Raw genomic sequence first — 20,014 nt, 5'->3', positions numbered from 1 at the left:
GGGCATGTGTCTGAGGTAGGTACCCCATGGAGGTACACTTACTGGAACTCAACCTCCAAGAGACCACGACCACTGACCGAACCTGCTCACCCACCCTTTGGCACCCCTTCTAGTGTTGCACACCAGGCCACGGTCTCCTGGAGGGCTCAAGGAACCTTGGCCACCTTGGACCCATACTTGAGCACCCCTTCCCGGGCTACACACAGGCATCCGGGGTAGGTACACCATGGAGGTCAAATTCCTGGAACATGAACCCTCCCTCCACCCATGTACTGCCAACCTTTGCCCTCTTTCAGTCACTGTCTGGGGCATGTGTCTGAGGTAGGTACCCCATGGAGGTCTACTTCCTGGAACTCAACCTCCAAGAGACCACGACCACTGTCCGAACCTGCTTACCCACCCTTAGGCACCCCTTCTAGTGTTGCACACCAGGCCACGGTCTCCTGGAGGGCTCAAGGAACCTTGGCCACCTTGGACCCATACTTGAGCACCCCTTCCCGGGCTACACACAGGCATCCGGGGTAGGTACACCATGGAGGTCAAATTCCTGGAACATGAACCCTCCCTCCACCCATGTACTGCCAACCTTTGCCCTCTTTCAGTCACTGTCTGGGGCATGTGTCTGAGGTAGGTACCCCATGGAGGTACACTTACTGGAACTCAACCTCCAAGAGACCACGACCACTGACCGAACCTGCTCACCCACCCTTTGGCACCCCTTCTAGTGTTGCACACCAGGCCACGGTCTCCTGGAGGGCTCAAGGAACCTTGGCCACCTTGGACCCATACTTGAGCACCCCTTCCCGGGCTACACACAGGCATCCGGGGTAGGTACACCATGGAGGTCAAATTCCTGGAACATGAACCCTCCCTCCACCCATGTACTGCCAACCTTTGCCCTCTTTCAGTCACTGTCTGGGGCATGTGTCTGAGGTAGGTACCCCATGGAGGTCTACTTCCTGGAACTCAACCTCCAAGAGACCACGACCACTGTCCGAACCTGCTTACCCACCCTTAGGCACCCCTTCTAGTGTTGCACACCAGGCCACGGTCTCCTGGAGGGCTCAAGGAACCTTGGCCACCTTGGACCCACACTTGAGCACCCCTTCCCGGGTTGCACACCAGGCCATGGTCTGGTGGAGGGCTCCAGGAGACCTTGCCCACCATCCGAACCTGTTCACCCACACTTAAGCACCCCTTCCTGGGTTGCACACCAGGCCATGGTCTGGTGGAGGGCTCCAGGAGACCTTGCCCACCATCCGAACCTGTTCACCCACACTTAAGCACCCCTCCCCGGGTTAATAAGCATTATCCCGCCCTCCTGGAAGTTCGTGCCCCTGGTACGCCGCCTGGAAGTTCGTGCCCCTGGTACGCCACCTGGAAGTTCGTGCCCCTGGTACGCCGCCTGGACTTTCGTGCCCCTGGTACGCCGCCTGGACTTTCGTGCCCCTGGTACGCCGCCTGGACTTTCGTGCCCCTGGTACGCTGCCTGGACTTTCGTGCCCCTGGTACGCCGCCTGGAAGTTCGTGCCCCTGGTACGCCGCCTGGACTTTCGTGCCCCTGGTACCCCTGTGGACTTAGGCTCTGGGAGGCTGTGTGGTTGCAGTTCTGGAATTGCCACCTCCAGGCGGTAGGCAGTGGTAGGCTCTGCAGACGCATGCCTCAGACAGCCGCCTGACTGCCCGCAGAGTTTGGGAGCGAATGGTTGGTGAAGGAGCATTCCAGGAATTTGACCTCCAGCCAGAAAGAAGCAGTAAACTCGGCAGACGCATGCCTCAGACAGCCGCCTGACTGCCCGCAGGGTTTTCCAGCGAAATACAGGTAAGTCGAAATTGTGGAATTGCCACCTCCAGGCGGTAAGTAAGTCAGACACATGCCGTTTTTGTTTCCAACACTTTCTTTATTTATTTTTAATGATTTCAGCATAGATACGAACACACATACAGGTTATCATACTTTAAGCGGGAGCAGTGTTCATCATCAGAAGGGGGTGGGGGGCGGGGGGAAAGGGTTTTGTGCCGTCTCAGCTGCAAACCTAACCCTGCGTCTTGGGGGACTGGCATCTACTACAATGTCATTGGGGGCCGGTTCAGCCTCTGACCCTCGCAGCCGGCGTTTCAGGAAGTAGGTGATGAGCCCTAAGGCAATCAGGGCGCCTGCCACGCCTGCCACACCTCCCACAATCGGTCCCACCGGTGGAGTTTGGGTTACGTAGAATTCCAGGAAGCACTCCTCCACACCGACACGATTCTTGGCAGTACATACGTAAGTCCCTCCGTCGCTCTGGCCAGCGTCCGGGATGGTGAGCGTGCCCGCCGCATGGTCTGTCATCGCAGAGGCCGGTAGGCGCCTCGAGATCGGTTCCCTTCTCCAGAAGTACGTGATCGGTGCTGCACCTGCAAGAAATGTACATGAAAACACGTGAAAATATATACATACAAATATAATGTGTGAAAAAAGAATTTCCACCAAGGGGACAACTAATGAACTGACTCACCTTCCTGAGATCCACAGTGTAGCACTTTCGGATTCCCGACCCCCGCATCCCCCCCCGTGGTGTAATAACACTGGGGCTTCGATGGCTTCTTGAGCACTCTCAGGACTTTCTTGACGTTCTGGATGCCTGGAATCTTCTTGACCTGGCACTTGTAGATGCCAGAGTCTGAGGGAGTCAGCAGCGAAAGGTGGATGGTGGCGTCTCCCCGCCCGGGGTCCTCCGCCCGGAAGCTGACCCTGCCCTTCAAAGGCTGGTAGTAATGGTCGTAGATCTGCCCGTCGGAGTAGAGCAGCACCTCTGCAACTTCCATCGGGTGGCGTACGGACTTCACGCTCCATTCGACCTCCAAGGGCCCCGTATCCTCCGGGGCAGTGGAGAACCGGCAGTCCAGATCCGCATTCTCTCCCACGGCCTTCTCTGTGATCTTAGGCGAGGCGGTGTCGTTGATCCGGAGTCCTCTGGCGGTCAGCAGCAGCATCGAGGCGACCTTCAGCACGGCGAGCGGGCCCATGGCGACTGCCGTGGGGTGTCTCTCGGCCTTATATGCCACCTACCCGCCTGCCGATTGGTCGCCTGTGTACTTCCGGTGACATAAATATGCCTCTGTCTTTTCGCGCAGGCCTTCATGTGGGAGAGACGGACAAGACGGAGACTGAGGAGGGGACGAAGAATGAGAACAGGTCGGATATCCGGAATTGTTACCATCGCATGTGTGCTTGTCTGTCTACACGTGTATGGGATGACACAGAGGTTTTTTTACGTTGTCCTCCTTTTCCCCAGTGGGAAACCCAGCGCAGGGCCCGACGCCGGGGGAAAGAGCGCCGGACCTCCAGGAAAACCATGTGCAGAGCCCGATGCCCGAGCTAGCCAGGCAAGTGTAATCACACCTCAAAGACTGAGGCGTTACGATGCGACAGATTGGCTTGGAGTGCTAGGTCTACATCCGGGATTGCTACATGAAATCATTAAAGATGGACCTGCAATTCCCAGAAAGCTACGCATTTTTAAACAATGATTTTTCACAATTTTGTCTGTTTTTTCTTTTCTCTTTTCCCCTGCAGGTGCAACTGCCGGTGTGGGGACGGATGCGTCCTGGTCGTCGTCATCACCTTGTGCGTCGTTGGGCTCGTGTACATGCTCGCCATGTTTCTGCTCCATTTTTACAGAGTGACGTAAATAAAATAAAAAATTGGTAAATTTCAGAAACCCAGTGTCTCCTTCCAGGTTTTTTTTCAAATTCATGGAACATGAACTCACCCATCCTTCACCCATGAGCCTTCCCCTCAGTCAAGCACCTGTCCTGGGCATGTGTCTGAGGTAGGTACCCCATGGAGGTCAAATTCATGGAACATGAACTCACACACCCTTCACCCATGAGCTTTCCCCTCAGTCAAGCACCTGTCCTGGGCATGTGTCTGAGGTAGGTACCCCATGGAGGTCCACTTCCTGGAACATGAACCCACCCACCCTTCACCCATGAGCCTTCCCCTCAGTCAAGCACCTGTCCTGGGCATGTGTCTGAGGTAGGTACCCCATGGAGGTCCACTTACTGGAACATGAACTTTCCCACCCTTGACCCATAAGCCTTCCCCTCAGTCAAGCACCTGTACTGGGCATGTGTCTGAGGTAGGTACTTAGGTAATTCCCGAGTCATTTTCCTGGTTGTCTACATGGAATTCCACAATTTCAACTCAGTCAAACCGAGCATTTCTATTGGCTCGGCGTGGTGGGCATCTTTTAGACAGACATGTCTTGGCTTGTCCTCCAACTTGTGACGACGGCGATAATAGCAAACGAAGTGGAAATAAAGAGCACCGACAGCAGACATTCCAGAGAACTGCTTTCTAAAGACAGTTGTGTAAAGTGTGAGTGATAAAAATGTGCAAACATGAATAAATATGGTGATAAAAACATGAAAAGTGTCTGGGGCGTGTATTTGTGGTAGGTACCCCACGGAGGTCAAATTCCTGGAACATGAACTCACCCACCCACCCATGTTCTGCCAACCTTTGCCCTCTTTCAGTCACTGTCTGGGGCATGTGTCTGAGGTAGGTACCCCATGGAGGTCCACTTACTGGAACTCAACCTCCAAGAGACCACGACCACTGTCCGAACCTGCTCACCCACCCTTTGGCACCCCTTCTAGTGTTGCACACCAGGCCACGGTCTCCTGGAGGGCTCAAGGTACCTTGGCCACCTTGGACCCACACTTGAGCACCCCTTCCCGGGCTACACACAGGCATCCGGGGTAGGTACACCATGGAGGTCAAATTCCTGGAACATGAACCCTCCCTCCACCCATGTACTGCCAACCTTTGCCCTCTTTCAGTCACTGTCTGGGGCATGTGTCTGAGGTAGGTACCCCATGGAGGTCCACTTCCTGGAACTCAACCTCCAAGAGACCACGACCACTGTCCGAACCTGCTCACCCACCCTTTGGCACCCCTTCTAGTGTTGCACACCAGGCCACGGTCTCCTGGAGGGCTCAAGGTACCTTGGCCACCTTGGACCCACACTTGAGCACCCCTTCCCGGGCTACACACAGGCATCCGGGGTAGGTACACCATGGAGGTCAAATTCCTGGAACATGAACCCTCCCTCCACCCATGTACTGCCAACCTTTGCCCTCTTTCAGTCACTGTCTGGGGCATGTGTCTGAGGTAGGTACCCCATGGAGGTCCACTTCCTGGAACTCAACCTCCAAGAGACCACGACCACTGTCCGAACCTGCTCACCCACCCTTTGGCACCCCTTCTAGTGTTGCACACCAGGCCACGGTCTCCTGGAGGGCTCAAGGAAGCTTGGCCACCTTGGACCCACACTTGAGCACCCCTTCCCGGGCTACACACAGGCATCCGGGGTAGGTACACCATGGAGGTCAAATTCCTGGAACATGAACCCTCCCTCCACCCATGTACTGCCAACCTTTGCCCTCTTTCAGTCACTGTCTGGGGCATGTGTCTGAGGTAGGTACCCCATGGAGGTCCACTTCCTGGAACTCAACCTCCAAGAGACCACGACCACTGTCCGAACCTGCTCACCCACCCTTTGGCACCCCTTCTAGTGTTGCACACCAGGCCACGGTCTCCTGGAGGGCTCAAGGAACCTTGGCCACCTTGGACCCACACTTGAGCACCCCTTCCCGGGCTACACACAGGCATCCGGGGTAGGTACACCATGGAGGTCAAATTCCTGGAACATGAACCCTCCCTCCACCCATGTACTGCCAACCTTTGCCCTCTTTCAGTCACTGTCTGGGGCATGTGTCTGAGGTAGGTACCCCATGGAGGTCTACTTCCTGGAACTCAACCTCCAAGAGACCACGACCACTGTCCGAACCTGCTTACCCACCCTTAGGCACCCCTTCTAGTGTTGCACACCAGGCCACGGTCTCCTGGAGGGCTCAAGGAACCTTGGCCACCTTGGACCCACACTTGAGCACCCCTTCCCGGGTTGCACACCAGGCCATGGTCTGGTGGAGGGCTCCAGGATACCTTGCCCACCATCCGAACCTGTTCACCCACACTTAAGCACCCCTTCCTGGGTTGCACACCAGGCCATGGTCTGGTGGAGGGCTCCAGGAGACCTTGCCCACCATCCGAACCTGTTCACCCACACTTAAGCACCCCTCCCCGGGTTAATAAGCATTATCCCGCCCTCCTGGAAGTTCGTGCCCCTGGTACGCCGCCTGGAAGTTCGTGCCCCTGGTACGCCGCCTGGAAGTTCGTGCCCCTGGTACGCCGCCTGGACTTTCGTGCCCCTGGTACGCCGCCTGGACTTTCGTGCCCCTGGTACGCCGCCTGGACTTTCGTGCCCCTGGTACGCTGCCTGGAAGTTCGTGCCCCTGGTACGCCGCCTGGACTTTCGTGCCCCTGGTACCCCTGTGGACTTAGGCTCTGGCATGTGACTGAGGTAGGTACTCCATGGAGGTCCACTTCCTGGAACATGAACTTACCCACTGTTGACCCATAAAATTCCCCCTCAGTCAAGCACCTGTCCTGGGCATGTGTCTGAGGTAGGTACCCCATGGAGGTCCACTTACTGGAACTCAACCTTCAAGAGACCACGACCACTGTCCGAACCTGCTCACCCACCCTTAGACACCCCTTCTAGTGTTGCACACCAGGTCACGGTCTCCTGGAGGGCTCAAGGAACTTTGGCCACCTTGGACCCACACTTGAGCACCCCTTCCCGGGCTACACACAGGCATCCGTGGTAGGTACACCATGGAGGTCAAATTCCTGGAACATGAACTCACCCACCCACCCTTCACCAATGAGCCTTCCCTGAAGTCAAGCACCTGTCCTGGGCATGTGTCTGAGGTAGGTACTCCATGGAGGTCCACTTCCTGGAACATGAACTTACCCACTGTTGACCCATAAACTTCCCCCTCAGTCAAGCACCTGTACTGGGCATGTGTCTGAGGTAGGTACTTAGGTAATTCCCGAGTCATTTTCCTGGTTGTCTACATGGAATTCCACAATTTCAACTCAGTCAAACCGAGCATTTCTATTGGCTCGGCGTGGTGGGCATCTTTTCGACAGACATGTCTAGGCTTGTCCTCCAACTTGTGACGACGGCGATAATAGCAAACGGAGTGGAAATAAAGAGCACCGACAGCAGACATTCCAGAGAACTGCTTTCTAAAGACAGTTGTGTAAAGTGTGAGTGATAAAAATGTGCAAACATGAATAAATATGGTGATAAAAACATGAAAAGTGTCTGGGGCGTGTATTTGTGGTAGGTACCCCACGGAGGTCAAATTCCTGGAACATGAACCCTCCCTCCACCCATGTACTGCCAACCTTTGCCCTCTTTCAGTCACTGTCTGGGGCATGTGTCTGAGGTAGGTACCCCATGGAGGTCCACTCACTGGAACTCAACCTCCAAGAGACAACGACCACTGTCCGAACCTGCTCACCCACCCTTAGGCACCCCTTCTAGTGTTGCACACCAGGCCACGGTCTCCTGGAGGGCTCAAGGAACCTTGGCCACCTTGGACCCACACTTGAGCACCCCTTCCCGGGCTACACACAGGCATCCGGGGTAGGTACACCATGGAGGTCAAATTCCTGGAACATGAACCCTCCCTCCACCCATGTACTGCCAACCTTTGCCCTCTTTCAGTCACTGTCTGGGGCATGTGTCTGAGGTAGGTACCCCATGGAGGTCCACTTCCTGGAACTCAACCTCCAAGAGACCACGACCACTGACCGAACCTGTTCACCCACCCTTTGGCACCCCTTCTAGTGTTGCACACCAGGCCACGGTCTCCTGGAGGGCTCAAGGAAGCTTGGCCACCTTGGACCCACACTTGAGCACCCCTTCCCGGGCTACACACAGGCATCCGGGGTAGGTACACCATGGAGGTCAAATTCCTGGAACATGAACCCTCCCTCCACCCATGTACTGCCAACCTTTGCCCTCTTTCAGTCACTGTCTGGGGCATGTGTCTGAGGTAGGTACCCCATGGAGGTCTACTTCCTGGAACTCAACCTCCAAGAGACCACGACCACTGTCCGAACCTGCTTACCCACCCTTAGGCACCCCTTCTAGTGTTGCACACCAGGCCACGGTCTCCTGGAGGGCTCAAGGAACCTTGGCCACCTTGGACCCATACTTGAGCACCCCTTCCCGGGCTACACACAGGCATCCGGGGTAGGTACACCATGGAGGTCAAATTCCTGGAACATGAACCCTCCCTCCACCCATGTACTGCCAACATTTGCCCTCTTTCAGTCACTGTCTGGGGCATGTGTCTGAGGTAGGTACCCCATGGAGGTCCACTTACTGGAACTCAACCTCCAACAGACCACGACCACTGACCGAGCCTGCTCACCCACCCTTTGGCACCCCTTCTAGTGTTGCACACCAGGCCACGGTCTCCTGGAGGGCTCAAGGAACCTTGGCCACCTTGGACCCACACTTGAGCACCCCTTCCCGGGCTACACACAGGCATCCGGGGTAGGTACACCATGGAGGTCAAATTCCTGGAACATGAACCCTCCCTCCACCCATGTACTGCCAACCTTTGCCCTCTTTCAGTCACTGTCTGGGGCATGTGTCTGAGGTAGGTACCCCATGGAGGTCCACTTCCTGGAACTCAACCTCCAAGAGACCACGACCACTGACCGAACCTGCTCACCCACCCTTTGGCACCCCTTCTAGTGTTGCACACCAGGCCATGGTCTCCTGGAGGGCTCAAGGAAGCTTGGCCACCTTGGACCCACACTTGAGCACCCCTTCCCGGGCTACACACAGGCATCCGGGGTAGGTACACCATGGAGGTCAAATTCCTGGAACATGAACTCACCCACCCACCCTTCACCAATGAGCCTTCCCTGAAGTCAAGCACCTGTCCTGGGTATGTGTCTGAGGTAGGTACACCATGGAGGTCCATTTCCTGGAACTCAACCTCCAACAGACCACGACCACTGACCGAACCTGCTCACCCACCCTTTGGCACCCCTTCTAGTGTTGCACACCAGGCAACGGTCTCCTGGAGGTCTCAATGAACCTCGGCCACCTTGGACCCATACTTGAGCACCCCTTCCCGGGCTACACACAGGCATCCGGGGTAGGTACACCATGGAGGTCAAATTCCTGGAACATGAACCCTCCCTCCACCCATGTACTGCCAACATTTGCCCTCTTTCAGTCACTGTCTGGGGCATGTGTCTGAGGTAGGTACCCCATGGAGGTCCACTTACTGGAACTCAACCTCCAACAGACCACGACCACTGACCGAGCCTGCTCACCCACCCTTTGGCACCCCTTCTAGTGTTGCACACCAGGCCACGGTCTCCTGGAGGGCTCAAGGAACCTTGGCCACCTTGGACCCACACTTGAGCACCCCTTCCCGGGCTACACACAGGCATCCGGGGTAGGTACACCATGGAGGTCAAATTCCTGGAACATGAACTCACCCATGGAAGTCCCATACCTGGAATTCTACAATAGAGGAACTATGCCCTCTGGTGGCCGTTTTTGTGTTTTGCATCAACATTTTTTCAGAGCTCATAAAAAATTGGAAAAACGTGTCTTTTTGTTAAAAATCACATTTTCCAGATCCACTAATTTAGAAGCACCCGTCATATTTTTCCCGTTTTAATATTTTGACTTTTTCGCAGAAATTTGGAATGCCAAATCGCCGCGCGAGATTTAGTAACTTTCCATCCAAATGAATGGGAATGCGCTAACTCGCATTCGCTAACCGCCGAAAGCGTGCTGACGCTCCATAGACTTACATGTAAACCCCTTCCCGTAACGCTACATAAATTCCGCTAATCGCGCGCCGGGCTCATAACCCTAACCCTAACCCTAACCCTAACCCTAACCCTAACCCCTAACCCTAACCCTAACCCTAACCCTAACCCTAACCTGACCTTTGACCTCCACTAAACCTAACCCTAACCCCTACTCTAACCCTAAGGACACAGGACTTCTAACCCTAACCCTAACCCCTCACTAACCCTAACCTGACCTTTGACCTCCACTAACCCTAACCCTAACCCCTACTCTAACCCTAAGGACACAGGACTTCTAACCCTAACCTTAACCCCTCACTAACCCTAATCTTGACCTCTACCCCTCAACCCAAATGACCCAGGGGCTTTAAGCTAATTCCAGACTCAGACGAAGACTAAACCAGACCTTTGACCCCACCCTCTTCCCCCTCAAAAAAATATAGAGGACTATGGGGATTTAAATTTAATTTTAATTTTTTATTTTTAATTCTTAAATTGTAAATAAACTGTACATAATCATTTTTCATAACTTAATTTTGGTGTTTTTAATGGAGTTCATGTTGAACATAGTTTATGGATTTTCAGTCCCATTTGTGTGTTTGTGTTCTATAAATGTAAATAAAATGTATATAATTTAATTTAATTTATTCTTTAACCTCATTTTGGGTCTCTGACGGGGGTCACGGGGTCGTCTCCCCTTGGGGAGGATGGCACGGAGCGTGCACCTGGATGGCATCGCGCCTGACGGCGCTCTGCCATCCCAAAATCCCTCATACCTAACCCTAACCCTAACCCTTTCCCAAGGTTCCACGGGGTCAAACGACACACCATTGGAAAGGTCTGGGGCCAAGGAATCCAAGGAACTTGGTTCCATGATGATAGGACATTCCTATCCGGAGTTATTGGCAAAAACATTCTTGAGGGGCCCCTCAAAGGACGTATTTATCCCTATAACCTAACCCTAACCCTAACCCTAACCCTAACCCTAACCCTAACCCTAACCCCTAACCCTAACCCTAACCCTAACCCTAACCCTAACCTGACCTTTGACCTCCACTAAACCTAACCCTAACCCCTACTCTAACCCTAAGGACACAGGACTTCTAACCCTAACCCTAACCCCTCACTAACCCTAACCTGACCTTTGACCTCCACTAACCCTAACCCTAACCCCTACTCTAACCCTAAGGACACAGGACTTCTAACCCTAACCTTAACCCCTCACTAACCCTAATCTTGACCTCTACCCCTCAACCCAAATGACCCAGGGGCTTTAAGCTAATTCCAGACTCAGACGAAGACTAAACCAGACCTTTGACCCCACCCTCTTCCCCCTCAAAAAAATATAGAGGACTATGGGGATTTAAATTTAATTTTAATTTTTTATTTTTAATTCTTAAATTGTAAATAAACTGTACATAATCATTTTTCATAACTTAATTTTGGTGTTTTTAATGGAGTTCATGTTGAACATAGTTTATGGATTTTCAGTCCCATTTGTGTGTTTGTGTTCTATAAATGTAAATAAAATGTATATAATTTAATTTAATTTATTCTTTAACCTCATTTTGGGTCTCTGACGGGGGTCACGGGGTCGTCTCCCCTTGGGGAGGATGGCACGGAGCGTGCACCTGGATGGCATCGCGCCTGACGGCGCTCTGCCATCCCAAAATCCCTCATACCTAACCCTAACCCTAACCCTTTCCCAAGGTTCCACGGGGTCAAACGACACACCATTGGAAAGGTCTGGGGCCAAGGAATCCAAGGAACTTGGTTCCATGATGATAGGACATTCCTATCCGGAGTTATTGGCAAAAACATTCTTGAGGGGCCCCTCAAAGGACGTATTTATCCCTATAACCTAACCCTAACCCTAACCCTAACCCTAACCCTAACCCTAACCCTAACCCCTAACCCTAACCCTAACCCTAACCCTAACCCTAACCTGACCTTTGACCTCCACTAAACCTAACCCTAACCCCTACTCTAACCCTAAGGACACAGGACTTCTAACCCTAACCCTAACCCCTCACTAACCCTAACCTGACCTTTGACCTCCACTAACCCTAACCCTAACCCCTACTCTAACCCTAAGGACACAGGACTTCTAACCCTAACCTTAACCCCTCACTAACCCTAATCTTGACCTCTACCCCTCAACCCAAATGACCCAGGGGCTTTAAGCTAATTCCAGACTCAGACGAAGACTAAACCAGACCTTTGACCCCACCCTCTTCCCCCTCAAAAAAATATAGAGGACTATGGGGATTTAAATTTAATTTTAATTTTTTATTTTTAATTCTTAAATTGTAAATAAACTGTACATAATCATTTTTCATAACTTAATTTTGGTGTTTTTAATGGAGTTCATGTTGAACATAGTTTATGGATTTTCAGTCCCATTTGTGTGTTTGTGTTCTATAAATGTAAATAAAATGTATATAATTTAATTTAATTTATTCTTTAACCTCATTTTGGGTCTCTGACGGGGGTCACGGGGTCGTCTCCCCTTGGGGAGGATGGCACGGAGCGTGCACCTGGATGGCATCGCGCCTGACGGCGCTCTGCCATCCCAAAATCCCTCATACCTAACCCTAACCCTAACCCTTTCCCAAGGTTCCACGGGGTCAAACGACACACCATTGGAAAGGTCTGGGGCCAAGGAATCCAAGGAACTTGGTTCCATGATGATAGGACATTCCTATCCGGAGTTATTGGCAAAAACATTCTTGAGGGGCCCCTCAAAGGACGTATTTATCCCTATAACCTAACCCTAACCCTAACCCTAACCCTAACCCTAACCCTAACCCTAACCCTAACCCCTAACCCTAACCCTAACCCTAACCCTAACCCTAACCTGACCTTTGACCTCCACTAAACCTAACCCTAACCCCTACTCTAACCCTAAGGACACAGGACTTCTAACCCTAACCCTAACCCCTCACTAACCCTAACCTGACCTTTGACCTCCACTAACCCTAACCCTAACCCCTACTCTAACCCTAAGGACACAGGACTTCTAACCCTAACCTTAACCCCTCACTAACCCTAATCTTGACCTCTACCCCTCAACCCAAATGACCCAGGGGCTTTAAGCTAATTCCAGACTCAGACGAAGACTAAACCAGACCTTTGACCCCACCCTCTTCCCCCTCAAAAAAATATAGAGGACTATGGGGATTTAAATTTAATTTTAATTTTTTATTTTTAATTCTTAAATTGTAAATAAACTGTACATAATCATTTTTCATAACTTAATTTTGGTGTTTTTAATGGAGTTCATGTTGAACATAGTTTATGGATTTTCAGTCCCATTTGTGTGTTTGTGTTCTATAAATGTAAATAAAATGTATATAATTTAATTTAATTTATTCTTTAACCTCATTTTGGGTCTCTGACGGGGGTCACGGGGTCGTCTCCCCTTGGGGAGGATGGCACGGAGCGTGCACCTGGATGGCATCGCGCCTGACGGCGCTCTGCCATCCCAAAATCCCTCATACCTAACCCTAACCCTAACCCTTTCCCAAGGTTCCACGGGGTCAAACGACACACCATTGGAAAGGTCTGGGGCCAAGGAATCCAAGGAACTTGGTTCCATGATGATAGGACATTCCTATCCGGAGTTATTGGCAAAAACATTCTTGAGGGGCCCCTCAAAGGACGTATTTATCCCTATAACCTAACCCTAACCCTAACCCTAACCCTAACCCTAACCCTAACCCTAACCCTAACCCTAACCCTCCCTAACCCTAACCCTAACCCTAACCCTAACCCTAACCCTAACCTAACCCTAACCCTAACCCTAACCCTAACCCTAACCCTAACCCTAACCCTAACCCCTAACCCTAACCCTAACCCTAACCCTAACCCTAACCTGACCTTTGACCTCCACTAAACCTAACCCTAACCCCTACTCTAACCCTAAGGACACAGGACTTCTAACCCTAACCCTAACCCCTCACTAACCCTAACCTGACCTTTGACCTCCACTAACCCTAACCCTAACCCCTACTCTAACCCTAAGGACACAGGACTTCTAACCCTAACCTTAACCCCTCACTAACCCTAATCTTGACCTCTACCCCTCAACCCAAATGACCCAGGGGCTTTAAGCTAATTCCAGACTCAGACGAAGACTAAACCAGACCTTTGACCCCACCCTCTTCCCCCTCAAAAAAATATAGAGGACTATGGGGATTTAAATTTAATTTTAATTTTTTATTTTTAATTCTTAAATTGTAAATAAACTGTACATAATCATTTTTCATAACTTAATTTTGGTGTTTTTAATGGAGTTCATGTTGAACATAGTTTATGGATTTTCAGTCCCATTTGTGTGTTTGTGTTCTATAAATGTAAATAAAATGTATATAATTTAATTTAATTTATTCTTTAACCTCATTTTGGGTCTCTGACGGGGGTCACGGGGTCGTCTCCCCTTGGGGAGGATGGCACGGAGCGTGCACCTGGATGGCATCGCGCCTGACGGCGCTCTGCCATCCCAAAATCCCTCATACCTAACCCTAACCCTAACCCTTTCCCAAGGTTCCACGGGGTCAAACGACACACCATTGGAAAGGTCTGGGGCCAAGGAATCCAAGGAACTTGGTTCCATGATGATAGGACATTCCTATCCGGAGTTATTGGCAAAAACATTCTTGAGGGGCCCCTCAAAGGACGTATTTATCCCTATAACCTAACCCTAACCCTAACCCTAACCCTAACCCTAACCCTAACCCTAACCCCTAACCCTAACCCTAACCCTAACCCTAACCCTAACCTGACCTTTGACCTCCACTAAACCTAACCCTAACCCCTACTCTAACCCTAAGGACACAGGACTTCTAACCCTAACCCTAACCCCTCACTAACCCTAACCTGACCTTTGACCTCCACTAACCCTAACCCTAACCCCTACTCTAACCCTAAGGACACAGGACTTCTAACCCTAACCTTAACCCCTCACTAACCCTAATCTTGACCTCTACCCCTCAACCCAAATGACCCAGGGGCTTTAAGCTAATTCCAGACTCAGACGAAGACTAAACCAGACCTTTGACCCCACCCTCTTCCCCCTCAAAAAAATATAGAGGACTATGGGGATTTAAATTTAATTTTAATTTTTTATTTTTAATTCTTAAATTGTAAATAAACTGTACATAATCATTTTTCATAACTTAATTTTGGTGTTTTTAATGGAGTTCATGTTGAACATAGTTTATGGATTTTCAGTCCCATTTGTGTGTTTGTGTTCTATAAATGTAAATAAAATGTATATAATTTAATTTAATTTATTCTTTAACCTCATTTTGGGTCTCTGACGGGGGTCACGGGGTCGTCTCCCCTTGGGGAGGATGGCACGGAGCGTGCACCTGGATGGCATCGCGCCTGACGGCGCTCTGCCATCCCAAAATCCCTCATACCTAACCCTAACCCTAACCCTTTCCCAAGGTTCCACGGGGTCAAACGACACACCATTGGAAAGGTCTGGGGCCAAGGAATCCAAGGAACTTGGTTCCATGATGATAGGACATTCCTATCCGGAGTTATTGGCAAAAACATTCTTGAGGGGCCCCTCAAAGGACGTATTTATCCCTATAACCTAACCCTAACCCTAACCCTAACCCTAACCCTAACCCTAACCCTAACCCTAACCCTCCCTAACCCTAACCCTAACCCTAACCCTAACCCTAACCCTAACCCTAACCCTAACCTAACCCTAACCCTAACCCTAACCCTAACCCTAACCCTAACCCTAACCCTAACCCTAACCCTAACCCTAACCCCTAACCCTAACCCTAACCCTAACCCTAACCCTAACCTGACCTTTGACCTCCACTAAACCTAACCCTAACCCCTACTCTAACCCTAAGGACACAGGACTTCTAACCCTAACCCTAACCCCTCACTAACCCTAACCTGACCTTTGACCTCCACTAACCCTAACCCTAACCCCTACTCTAACCCTAAGGACACAGGACTTCTAACCCTAACCTTAACCCCTCACTAACCCTAATCTTGACCTCTACCCCTCAACCCAAATGACCCAGGGGCTTTAAGCTAATTCCAGACTCAGACGAAGACTAAACCAGACCTTTGACCCCACCCTCTTCCCCCTCAAAAAAATATAGAGGACTATGGGGATTTAAATTTAATTTTAATTTTTTATTTTTAATTCTTAAATTGTAAATAAACTGTACATAATCATTTTTCATAACTTAATTTTGGTGTTTTTAATGGAGTTCATGTTGAACATAGTTTATGGATTTTCAGTCCCATTTGTGTGTTTGTGTTCTATAAATGTAAATAAAATGTATATAATTTAATTTAATTTATTCTTTAACCTCATTTTGGGTCTCTGACGGGGGTCACGGGGTCGTCTCCCCTTGGGGAGGATGGCACGGAGCGTGCACCTGGATGGCATCGCGCCTGACGGCGCTCTGCCATCCCAAAATCCCTCATACCTAACCCTAACCCTAACCCTTTCCCAAGGTTCCACGGGGTCAAACGACACACCATTGGAAAGGTCTGGGGCCAAGGAATCCAAGGAACTTGGTTCCATGATGATAGGACATTCCTATCCGGAGTTATTGGCAAAAACATTCTTGAGGGGCCCCTCAAAGGACGTATTTATCCCTATAACCTAACCCTAACCCTAACCCTAACCCTAACCCTAACCCTAACCCTAACCCTAACCCCTAACCCTAACCCTAACCCTAACCCTAACCCTAACCTGACCTTTGACCTCCACTAAACCTAACCCTAACCCCTACTCTAACCCTAAGGACACAGGACTTCTAACCCTAACCCTAACCCCTCACTAACCCTAACCTGACCTTTGACCTCCACTAACCCTAACCCTAACCCCTACTCTAACCCTAAGGACACAGGACTTCTAACCCTAACCTTAACCCCTCACTAACCCTAATCTTGACCTCTACCCCTCAACCCAAATGACCCAGGGGCTTTAAGCTAATTCCAGACTCAGACGAAGACTAAACCAGACCTTTGACCCCACCCTCTTCCCCCTCAAAAAAATATAGAGGACTATGGGGATTTAAATTTAATTTTAATTTTTTATTTTTAATTCTTAAATTGTAAATAAACTGTACATAATCATTTTTCATAACTTAATTTTGGTGTTTTTAATGGAGTTCATGTTGAACATAGTTTATGGATTTTCAGTCCCATTTGTGTGTTTGTGTTCTATAAATGTAAATAAAATGTATATAATTTAATTTAATTTATTCTTTAACCTCATTTTGGGTCTCTGACGGGGGTCACGGGGTCGTCTCCCCTTGGGGAGGATGGCACGGAGCGTGCACCTGGATGGCATCGCGCCTGACGGCGCTCTGCCATCCCAAAATCCCTCATACCTAACCCTAACCCTAACCCTTTCCCAAGGTTCCACGGGGTCAAACGACACACCATTGGAAAGGTCTGGGGCCAAGGAATCCAAGGAACTTGGTTCCATGATGATAGGACATTCCTATCCGGAGTTATTGGCAAAAACATTCTTGAGGGGCCCCTCAAAGGACGTATTTATCCCTATAACCTAACCCTAACCCTAACCCTAACCCTAACCCTAACCCTAACCCTAACCCTAACCCTAACCCTAACCCTCCCTAACCCTAACCCTAACCCTAACCCTAACCCTAACCCTAACCTAACCCTAACCCTAACCCTAACCCTAACCCTAACCCTAACCCTAACCCTAACCCTAACCCCTAACCCTAACCCTAACCCTAACCCTAACCCTAACCTGACCTTTGACCTCCACTAAACCTAACCCTAACCCCTACTCTAACCCTAAGGACACAGGACTTCTAACCCTAACCCTAACCCCTCACTAACCCTAACCTGACCTTTGACCTCCACTAACCCTAACCCTAACCCCTACTCTAACCCTAAGGACACAGGACTTCTAACCCTAACCTTAACCCCTCACTAACCCTAATCTTGACCTCTACCCCTCAACCCAAATGACCCAGGGGCTTTAAGCTAATTCCAGACTCAGACGAAGACTAAACCAGACCTTTGACCCCACCCTCTTCCCCCTCAAAAAAATATAGAGGACTATGGGGATTTAAATTTAATTTTAATTTTTTATTTTTAATTCTTAAATTGTAAATAAACTGTACATAATCATTTTTCATAACTTAATTTTGGTGTTTTTAATGGAGTTCATGTTGAACATAGTTTATGGATTTTCAGTCCCATTTGTGTGTTTGTGTTCTATAAATGTAAATAAAATGTATATAATTTAATTTAATTTATTCTTTAACCTCATTTTGGGTCTCTGACGGGGGTCACGGGGTCGTCTCCCCTTGGGGAGGATGGCACGGAGCGTGCACCTGGATGGCATCGCGCCTGACGGCGCTCTGCCATCCCAAAATCCCTCATACCTAACCCTAACCCTAACCCTTTCCCAAGGTTCCACGGGGTCAAACGACACACCATTGGAAAGGTCTGGGGCCAAGGAATCCAAGGAACTTGGTTCCATGATGATAGGACATTCCTATCCGGAGTTATTGGCAAAAACATTCTTGAGGGGCCCCTCAAAGGACGTATTTATCCCTATAACCTAACCCTAACCCTAACCCTAACCCTAACCCTAATTATGAACTGCTAGCGCTGGGTTATGGGCAGAGCGCGGGAACATTCCACGTTCGGGACGGGCCTTTTATGGAAGTTTTTCAACGGCCTACAACCGCCAGACAAAACGTGTAAAATGTTTGAAAGTGGTCTAAATGCATCTCCCGGGCCGCAGGGAAAAATACTTGAATGTTTATTTGACCATATTTCATTTTTGAAACGAATAAAAGCCTTTTTTCAAAAACGACACTGTTGCAGTTCCGTTCTTTGCCACTGGATGGCAGTACGAGACCACGTAATAATTTACAGGCCAAAAATGACATTTTGCATGTCCACACACACAGAAGTTGGAATTCCAAAGTACAATTGTGCGGTGCTTGACCCACGGAGGCAACTTTTCCGGAACATCAACCTACCGCCCATGCACTCCTTACCTTGGCCCTCTGTCAGGCTACTGTACTGGGGGGACGCATCTGTGGTTGGTACCCCGTGGAGGTCCATTTCCTGGAACGTGTACCTAACCCACCTTTCACTGGTAACCGTGATCCCCTCAGTCAAGCCACTCTTCTGGGCATGTGTCTTAGGTAGGTACCCCATGGAGGTCCACTTCCTGGAACTCAACCTCCAAGAGACCACGACCACTGTCCGAACCTGCTCACCCACCCTTAGGCACCCCTTCTAGTGTTGCACACCAGGCCACGGTCTCCTGGAGGGCTCAAGGTACCTTGGCCACCTTGGACCCACACTTGAGCACCCCTTCCCGGGCTACACACAGGCATCCGGGGTAGGTACACCATGGAGGTCAAATTCCTGGAACATGAACCCTCCCTCCACCCATGTACTGCCAACCTTTGCCCTCTTTCAGTCACTGTCTGGGGCATGTGTCTTAGGTAGGTACCCCATGGAGGTCCACTTACTGGAACTCAACCTCCAAGAGACAACGACCACTGTCCGAACCTGCTCACCCACCCTTAGGCACCCCTTCTAGTGTTGCACACCAGGCCACGGTCTCCTGGAGGGCTCAAGGTACCTTGGCCACCTTGGACCCACACTTGAGCACCCCTTCCCGGGCTACACACAGGCATCCGGGGTAGGTACACCATGGAGGTCAAATTCCTGGAACATGAACCCTCCCTCCACCCATGTACTGCCAACCTTTGCCCTCTTTCAGTCACTGTCTGGGGCATGTGTCTTAGGTAGGTACCCCATGGAGGTCCACTTACTGGAACTCAACCTCCAAGAGACAACGACCACTGTCCGAACCTGCTCACCCACCCTTAGGCACCCCTTCTAGTGTTGCACACCAGGCCACGGTCTCCTGGAGGGCTCAAGGTACCTTGGCCACCTTGGACCCACACTTGAGCACCCCTTCCCGGGCTACACACAGGCATCCGGGGTAGGTACACCATGGAGGTCAAATTCCTGGAAAATGAACTCACCCACCCACCCTTCACCAATGAGCCTTCCCTGAAGTCAAGCACCTGTCCTGGGCAAGTGTCTGAGGTAGGTACCCCATGGAGGTCCACTTCCTGGAACTCAACCTCCAAGAGACCACGACCACTGTCCGAACCTGCTCACCCACCCTTAGGCACCCCTTCTAGTGTTGCACACCAGGCCCCGGTCTCCTGGAGGGCTCAAGGAACCTTGCCCACCTTGGACCCACACTTGAGCACC

This window comes from Centropristis striata, chromosome 14 (genome assembly GCF_030273125.1).
Source record: "Centropristis striata isolate RG_2023a ecotype Rhode Island chromosome 14, C.striata_1.0, whole genome shotgun sequence".
Lineage (NCBI taxonomy): Eukaryota > Metazoa > Chordata > Actinopteri > Perciformes > Serranidae > Centropristis > Centropristis striata.
This window is presented reverse-complemented; position numbering follows the sequence as displayed.